Raw genomic sequence first — 10,000 nt, 5'->3', positions numbered from 1 at the left:
ATCCATTGTAGAACCCTTCTTAAATATTGGATAGACTTTACCATTTTGAAATGAGTTATTTCTAATAATACTGAGAGGTTTAGAAATTAAGTCTGGATTAAATTTAAGAAAGAATGTAGGAAGGCTATTAGGACCAAAACTTTTTCCAGTTTTAAGAGTGGTTTTAAGAAGATTGGATTTTTCATTCTTTGTAACAGGAGCAATAAAGAATGTATTAGAATTCTTAGAGTTGATATAGTCAGTAAGTTTGTATGTTGAAGGTATGTTTTTGGTTTGTATTTTGTTTTGGATAGTAACAAAATATTAGTTTTTTATATTCCATACAGTAGTCTGATAGTTGATAATATTTTTGTTCAATTTAAGTTTGAGAGTGGAACTATTGTAGGAAGATTTTATATTAATGATTTCTTTTAAATCTTTGAAAGTATATTTAATATAGTTTAAGTTTTTAATAAATTAGGTTGTATAGTATGATTTTTTACTAATTTTTAGTAGATTGCTGATTCTGTTTCTATAAAACTTTAATTTAAAAAACAGCTCATTATTAGTACCAATATCTTTACATTTTGTGTGTTTTTAATATAGTTTATTTTTAATAGAAATAGATTTAAGTATGCGATTGGTGATCCATGGTTTTGATTTAATTCTAACTTGCTGCTTAGTTAGTATTTTGTATGGAGCATGCTGATCTAATATTTTTCCAAATGTCTTTAAAAGAAAACTTATAAATTGAATTTCATCATCACTTTTTTTAATATATTGTGCCCCCAGTTTATGTTGGAAACATCTTCAATAAAGTTATTTTTGGTAAAGTTCTTAGAGCATTGCCAGTTGGTTAGACTTTTTTTGGGGTGATTAGTGTTTCTAAGAATGCAGATAAATTGAGCCATATGATCAGATATTGAAATAGTAAGATTGCCAGAGATTTGATCAGGTGATTTGAAGTTTTTAAAGATGTTATCAATAAGTGTTTGTGATTTAGCTGTTTTGCGTGTTGATAGAATTATAACAGGATGTAATGGTAAAAAAAAAGAGAGTCAAGTTAGCTAGATAGAGAATTTGGATCATTTTATTTTAGTATATCCATATTAAAATCCACCATAAGTAAAATACGTATTTTTCATTATGTATATTTATATTTCAATATATATTATATGTATATATATATACATATAATGTATATATATATATATATATATATATATATATATATATATATATATATATATATATATATATATATATATATATATATATATATATATATATATACATATATATATAATTATAAACGATTGTTTATATTTCGGAAAAAAATATTTTTGCCTTGAAATTTAAGAAGAAAAATTACCTCCGACATCCTTAGCTCTTCGGCAGCTACAAACGTTTCAAAAGCTTTCAAACTTTTTTATTTTTTGTTAAAATGAAAGAGCAGTTTTTTGTAAAGAAAAAAAAAAAAAGTTGATTTAATTTCTTCCTAATATTTCATTTCTTATTAATCACAGAAACAAATTATTACCGTAAGTTTACTGTATTTATTTTTTTGTACCAGAAAATATACTCCCAAAAGTTTATTGTAATTACTAATCTGTTTTTTTAAAACTACTATACACATCTACACCTTAGTTTATTTAAAATAAATAAGCCTTAATTTATTCAAAATGACGTCAAAGGTCTGTTAATTCTACGAATTAAACATTTTGCAGAATTTTTTAACTGATTTCAAGTAATTTTTATAAAATTATTGGTTACTAAAAAGCTAAATCTATACTTTCACTATCGTTTTACTCAAATTCATTATTGAGTATATTTAAAAATTAAAGCAAACAAGTGGCAAGAAAGCTGTAACAACATGATAACAACAAAGTATATACATAGTAACGTGGTAACATGATACTTTTATATTAGATTACAGTCAAAAATACTATATCATTTTAAGAAAAGTCTTAGATTTTTAAATACTTAATATGTTTAGAGAAAGCATAGATTTATTTTCAGGATTTATTACAAAAATATGTAAACTATATCTTTTGTTGTTGCATTTTGCGAACTTTAATGAGCTAAACGCAAATTTTTTTTATTGTTTAAAAAGATTTTAAAAAGTATGATGATTGGTGCTAAAATGTATGCTCTTATAAAACAGTAAAGTTATATCTAACTTAGAATGTGTTTAAATAATATAAAACAAAGTGTATTTATTAGTATAAAACTTGCTTAACATTTATAAAACTTGTTTAACATGTATTAAAGACCTAAGAAATGCAAAATATTTTAGAATAAGCTTATGCAGTATGATATGGTCTTCAGTATAATTTTACTATGTAAATATTAAATAGATTTTTTCATTTTTTGTGATTTTTAATAAATTTATCGTTTTATGATGGCTTCGAACAGATGGAAATAATTTGTATATGCACAAATTAAACTTGTGCATATACAAAAGGTACTTGTGCAACATTTTTAAACTATTCAATTATTCAATTATTATTCATCATTGTAAAGAGGTTTAACAGTATAATAATGGTGAAAATTTCATAAAAAACAAATGATTCTAATAATATTTATGCCCATTTAAGTGACAAAAATTTATTATAAGGAATGCTTAAGAAAACTCCAACCAACTTAAAAACTTAGCGTTTGGCTTACGGTAGTTTTAATGAATCGAAGTTCAACATCATTAGGAGCTATGGCATTTGCTGTGTACGTCGACCGGCCGGAAAACGCCTCGATTTACGTTACTGCCATAGAACGTTGGAGGCAATGTAATGGCCTGGGGGTGTTTTCTGCTAACGTTCTAGGTCCAATACATCGAAACGATGGAATAATGGACCGTTTCATGTATAAAAACATCCTGAAAGATTTTATGTTACCTCATGCTGAATGGAATATGTCAATAAAATGGGTTTTTCAGCAAGACAACGATCCGAAACACACTGCAAAAATAGTCAAGCAGTGGTTTCAAGACAACGACCTATCGGTGATGAATTGGCCGCATCAATTTCCGAATTTCAACCCTATCGAGAACCTGCGGGAGATCGTCAACCGCAGGATTTATCGTGAAGGTGTTTGTAATAAGGATCAACTGTTTGAACAAATCCAAAAGGCCTGGGCAGCGAACACAAAGTTTCATTGATCACCTGATCAAATCTATGCCTCGAAGATGCAAGGCTGTGATCGACAACAAACGATTCGCCACGAAATATTGATAGCGAAACACAACTTGGTCAACGTTTTGTCGAGTTGCACTTCTATTTCCATAAACGAAACCATTTTTTTTTAATACTTTTAATTAATTTATTAATTTTCGTGTACAAATAATGAACTTTGTGATGAGTAAAACTTGAAGAAATTTGTCTCTAAACAGTTACATAGTTAGTTCTCTAGATTGAAAAAATGCAGCACGTTTATATAAAGAAACAAAATTACCATTATTTCGTTGCACTTGTTTTGTCCTATACTATATATATATATATATATATATATATATATATATATATATATATATATATATATATATATATATATATATATATATATATATATATATATATATATATATATATATATATATATATATATATATATATATATATATATATATATATATATATATATATATATATATATATATATATATATATATATATATATATATATATATATATATATATATATATATATATATATATATATATATATATATATATATATATATATATATATATATATATATATATATATATATATATATATATATATATATATATATATATATATATATATATATATATATATATATATATATATATATATATATATATTCTACCAACACGCATAATAGCGAAATCGCAAACACTTATTGAAAACATCTTTATAAAATTCAATTCACCTGACCAAATTTCTGGCAATCTAACTATTTTAATATCTATTCATAAGGCTTAATTTATCTGCAATCCTAGAAAAACTAATCACCCTAAAAAAAGTATATCCTACAGGCGATGCCTCAAGAGCTGTAACAAAAATATTTTTATTGAAGATGTTTCCAACATTAAATGAGCACTATATATTAAAAAAGATAATGATGCAAATCAATTTATCAGTTTTGTTTTAAAGAACTTTGAAAAAAGGTTAGATCAGCATGCTTCATTCAAAAAACTAACTAAGCAGCAAATTAAACTTAAATAAAAACCATCAATCACCAATTACATACTTAAACTTAATTCTATTAAAAACAAACTAAATAAAAAACACACAAAATGTAAAGATATTAGTACTAAAAATGAACTGTTTTCTAAGTTATAGTTTTATAGAAACAGAATCAGCAATCTACTAAAAATTAGTAAAAAATCTTAGTATACAAGCTATTTTAGTAAAAACTCAAACAATATTAGGAATACTTGGAAAGAGACAAAAGAAATCATTAATATAAAACCTCCTTACTACAGTTCAATTCTCAAACTTAAATTGAAAGAAAATATTATCATAGATCAAACTATTGTATTGTATATATTAAACAACTTTTTCGTTACTATCCAAAACAAACTACAAAACAAAAACATACCTTCAACATCCAAATTTACTGACTATATCAACTCTCCGAATTCTAATACTTTCTTTATTGCTCCGGTCACAGAGAATGAAATCTCCAATCTTATTAAAACCACTCAACCACAAACTGGAAATAGCTTTGGTTCTAATAGCCATTCTACATTCCTTCTTAATCTTATTCCAGACATCATTTCTAAACTATTTGGTATTATCATAAATAACTCATTTCAAAATGGCAAAGTCATTCCAATATTAATGAAAGGTTCTACAATGGATATGTCTAACTACCGACCTTCATAGAAGCCTTAGCAAACTCTTCAAAAAAGCTATGCTTAAGAGGCTCTATGCATTTTTGAATAAATTTAAATGCCTTTACAAACACTAGTAAAGGTTTTGTACTAATCATTCCACGACTCACTCACTTGTTAAAATTACTGAGTCAATTAGAAAAGCTCTTGATAATAAAAACTTTGCATGCGGTGTCTTTAGAGATCTACAAAAAGAATTTGATTTAATATATCATTCTATCCTACTCAAAAAATTAAAATATTACGGAATCAGAGGAATTCCTCTTAAATGATTTTCTTCCTATCTTCACAACAGATCTCAATTTTCTCAGTCGGTGACTCAAAGTCTACCCAAGTAAAAAGCTCAAGCGGTGTTCTTCAAGGCTCAGTGTTAGGATCTTTTTGTTTTTCTTCTCTATATTATGACGTTAATAACTCAATTAAGTTTGCAACTCCTTTCCACTTTGCTGATGATACTTACTTGCTTATTATCAACAAATCTTTTTAAAAAATAAACAAATGCATTAATCATGATCTTGCCAATTTAATTTAGTGGCTTCGCTCAAAAAAGCTATCCCTCAACTGTTAAAAAACTGAACTGGTCCTATTCAAATCTAGAAAAACAAAAATTGATAAAAATTTAAACATTAGATTATGTGGCCAGAAAGTCATTCTTGTAATTTCAATCAAATATTTTGGAATTATAATTGATTCCGACCTATCGTTTGTATCCCACCTCAAAGACTTTGCCAATACAAAGCCTCAAAAATAGTAAATTTTCAGAATTACAAATCCAGTCCTACTGTGTTTTATCTTAATTCTAAGATCCTTAAACTATGTGACCTCGTTCAATTTTTGAATTGTTAGTTTGTCTGGAACTACTAACACGAGAACCTACTTCTTACATTCAACAAATTTTTTCAAAAAAATGTAAATAACCGACACTATCTTCAATTAACTGATAATCTAAATCTTGCAGTCTAAAATCATTGTTCTGTTACTTATGGATATAAGTCAATAAAATAACCAAAGTATAAATTCTTGGAATAACCTACCCTATGACCTAAAAGCTTTCAATTCAATCTATGCTTTTAACAGTAACCGATTCCATTCCTTCCTAACCAAATACAGTTAATAAATCCTAATATATGTGTATTTATGTATAATAGTTTGTGAGAAGCGTATGCGAATAGGTCATCGCATGAGATTTATAGGGTTCTATCTGCATTTTTTTTATGTTGTGAGAACTTAACTTCGATATTTAATTTTAAAATGTTTTAATGCTATGATTCTTTTTAGTTATAAATTACAAGTCGTTTTTTTTATTATTAAGTATTAATTAAAACTTTAATTGTGAGATTCTAAATAAATGTAAATATATTTAGATAACTTTAAAATGTATTCTACACAATAGAGTGCTCAATGTTCTAAAAGAACAGAGCAATTATATTTTAGCTGAAAATCACTTAAAAAAAACATTAGTCAGAAATAAATGATCAATTTAATAAAACTTCAATTTATACAAAAATTAAATTACAGGAAGTCGCAAATGTCTTAACTACTGTAAATTTTACAACTTTGTGGAATTTTGCTGATACTATTATAAAAAGAGTTACTTAAAAATGATTACTTAGACTTTTTTTAATAAGGGTATTTAATGTTAATATTATTTAAACTCAATTATTTTTATAGTTTTTTAGGAGAAACTTATTTTCGTGCCTACATTTAGAAATTAATTCCGATTTATTGTTTAATAAGCATTCTTGATTTGCATGTGTTACTTTTCCCAACTTTCTTGTTGGCATAGTATGCATTTTTTGGAATTATTGTTATATGCAGGCGCTGTTTTAAAGACAGACAAACTCAGTATAAAATTATCAAATTTTTTTCATTTAATTCCCGAATATATTTTGACAGTATGGTATCTTTTGATTACTTTCTATTTTTAAAAGATTGGTTACGATTGAAAAAATGTTTTTTCCATTCACCCTCTGTTATGCCAATATATTGTTTATCAGGTACATTCTTAGAGGAAACAAAACATTTATATACCACATTTTTTAATAAAAAACATCCACTCATTGGACAATTGTTTTTTTGTTTACAATTACAATTTTCTGTAGTTTTTTCGTTTAGGATTTCTTTTTTGTTTTGCAAAGCATTATTGTGACCTTTCATAATTCCTACCATATTTTTTGTGCAAGTGTAGCTAACTTTAATCGTAAATCGATTAAGAAGTTTATGTAACTTATAAGAGGGCGGGAAATGCTTATTGGCCAATTTTAAAAACATTTTTCCTATGTTAGTGGAAACATTTTTGCTATAATAAGGGTTGAACCAAATTACATCTCTAGATCTATTTTTTTTTTTGTAATTTTTTTTTCAGGGTTAATTTTAGTTCAAAATTTTCAAAACCACTTTTTTTGAGGGCATCTTTAAAAATTCGTTTAGAGGAATTGAATAACATTTTTATTATTGAAGTTTTGGTTTAATCTGTTATTAACTGAAATCGGGATTTGTTTTAGAAATTGAGGTGAATGATTTTGAGTTATTATTAATATACATTATTTCAACGTTTGGTTTTTTAAAATGCTTATATGATTTTCCAGAGAGTTTAAACGTGACATCAAAAAAACACACAATTTTTAAAGTTATGTTAATTTCGATGTGAAAGTCAAGATATTAAAAAAGTTTTACAATATCTTTTCGAATTTTATCGAGCTGAATTTCTACGCACTACTATGAACAATCGTCGCGATAAAGGCCGTAATCTTTTATATTGATTAATTTAATTAACAAATCTAAATTATATAGTCAAACATATTCACAAATTTCAGCTCCGATATAACTGCTCATTGTTACATCAAAGCAGTCATGTATGTTTTTCTTTTTCCAAGTTTCCTTATTAAAATAAATTAAGGTGTTTCTTAAATGTTTTATTATACGGGATGTGTCATCAGGACTAACCGTGTGGCTTTTTGAAAAATCAATTGTCTTATATAAAATATCTGCAGTTATTTAGAGGTAAAAATCAAAAGTGAACCGCAGTATTATGTAGCTCAATGCAAACAACCGTGTTTGAGCAGCTGTATGAGCACCGAGTACTACCTTCTTTTTTTAAAATTGGTAAAGATAATACTCTATTTTCATAAAGTATATTTATAAACATATATATAAATATATATATATATATATATTTATATGTATATATATATATATATATATATATATATATATATATATATATATATATATATATATATATATATATATATATATATATATATATATATATATATATATATATATATATATATATATATATATATATATATATATATATATATATTTAGATCATATATTTTTATTTATTTTAGTACTATGATTTTATGCATGTACATATGGATAAATTTATGAATATATATATAAAAGAAATATATGCATTTTATATATGTATATTAATCGTAAATATTTCTAGTCCTAATTTTAGAGTTGGTGTTGTTTATTTAATTCTAACATTTATTCTTTATCATATACATTTGATACATATTTTTATATATTTTAATATTAAGTATATGTGCATATACTTATGATTATATATACAAGAAATCTATACATTTCATATACATATATATATATATATATATATATATATATATATATATATATATATATATATATATAAACATATATATATATAAACTTATATAGATATATGTATATATATATATATATATATATATATATATATATATATATATATATATATATATATAAACATATATGTATATATATATATATATATTTATATACAAACATATATGTATATATATATATATATATATATATATATATGTATATATATAGAAATATATATATATAGAAATATATATATATATATATATATATACAGCTATGCTCAAATGTATGGAGCACCCCTATATTTTATTTAAAATTCAAAAGTAATGAACAAATAGTAAATGTGAATGTGTTTATTTGATACAAATTATTTCAATTCAACAATATTATTTAATATAATTAATATTTTGTGGCACCTCCCTTTGCCTTGATCACCGCACGTAGTCTTTTGGGCATGCTGTCCACAAGATCCTTACATACATTCGCTGGTATTTTTTCCCATTCATCCAGAATTTTCGCTTTAAATTCTTCTTTGGATTTACATCTGTAAATTGACAACTTCCTCTTCAAAATAGACCACAAATTTTCTATGGGTGACAAATCTGGAGACTGGGGGGGCCACGTAATGAGGGGAACTTCATTTGTTGAAAACCAGTGCAAACTTTTTTTTGCTTTGTGGCAAGGAGCGTTATCTTGTTGAAAATAATATTGAGGGACATCTTCGTCAAATAATTTCAATATTGATGGCTCCAAAACTTCATTTAGCATGGTAATGTAGCGCTCTGCATTCATCCTACCCTCACATAAAAATATTTCACCTACGCCACTGGAGGCCATGCAACCCCAGATCATTGTGCCACCACCGCCAAATTTGACTCTAGGGATGATACATTCCGGCTCAAATGCTTCGCCTGGTCGTCGTCTTACAAAGGTGCCTCCAGGTTGCCCGAAAATCTAGGTCAAAAAAGTAAAGGAATACAAATTTGATATTATAAATTTCAACATGTAAAATTTCAGGTACTTAAAGGAATAATTTCGAAATAATATTTTTTTTTTTTTTTTTGGTTACACCGTAAGTCATAATGATGCCTTACCTCTATATTTGATTCGTCTGACCAAATAATTTTGGCCCGATCTTCTGATGACCAATTTTGGTGCTGTTTAGCCCATTCTAAACGAAGTTTCTTATGGTGCTCAGTCAGCAATGGTTTTCGGCGAGCCCTTCTTCCATGTAAATTACCTTCTTTTAAGTATCTTCTAACACTTGGAGCAGAAATTTGAATTTTTCTGTGCTCCCACAGATCGCTAACCAAGTCTTTAGAAGATTTGGTACGATTTCGAAGTGAAATCCTGTTGAGGAAACGATGGTTTCTAGGACAAAGTATACGTTTTCTTCCCGTTTTTGGTCTATTTTCGTATGAACAAGTTTCGCTAAATCTATTTATAGCATTTTGCACTGCTTTCCTTGAGCATTTCATAATTTTTGAAATTTCCACTTGGGAATGTCCTTGTTTATGGAGTATCAC

The sequence above is a fragment of the Hydra vulgaris genome, chromosome 08, assembly GCF_038396675.1.
Source record: "Hydra vulgaris chromosome 08, alternate assembly HydraT2T_AEP".
NCBI lineage: Eukaryota > Metazoa > Cnidaria > Hydrozoa > Anthoathecata > Hydridae > Hydra > Hydra vulgaris.
Note: the sequence above shows the minus strand (reverse complement) of the source record.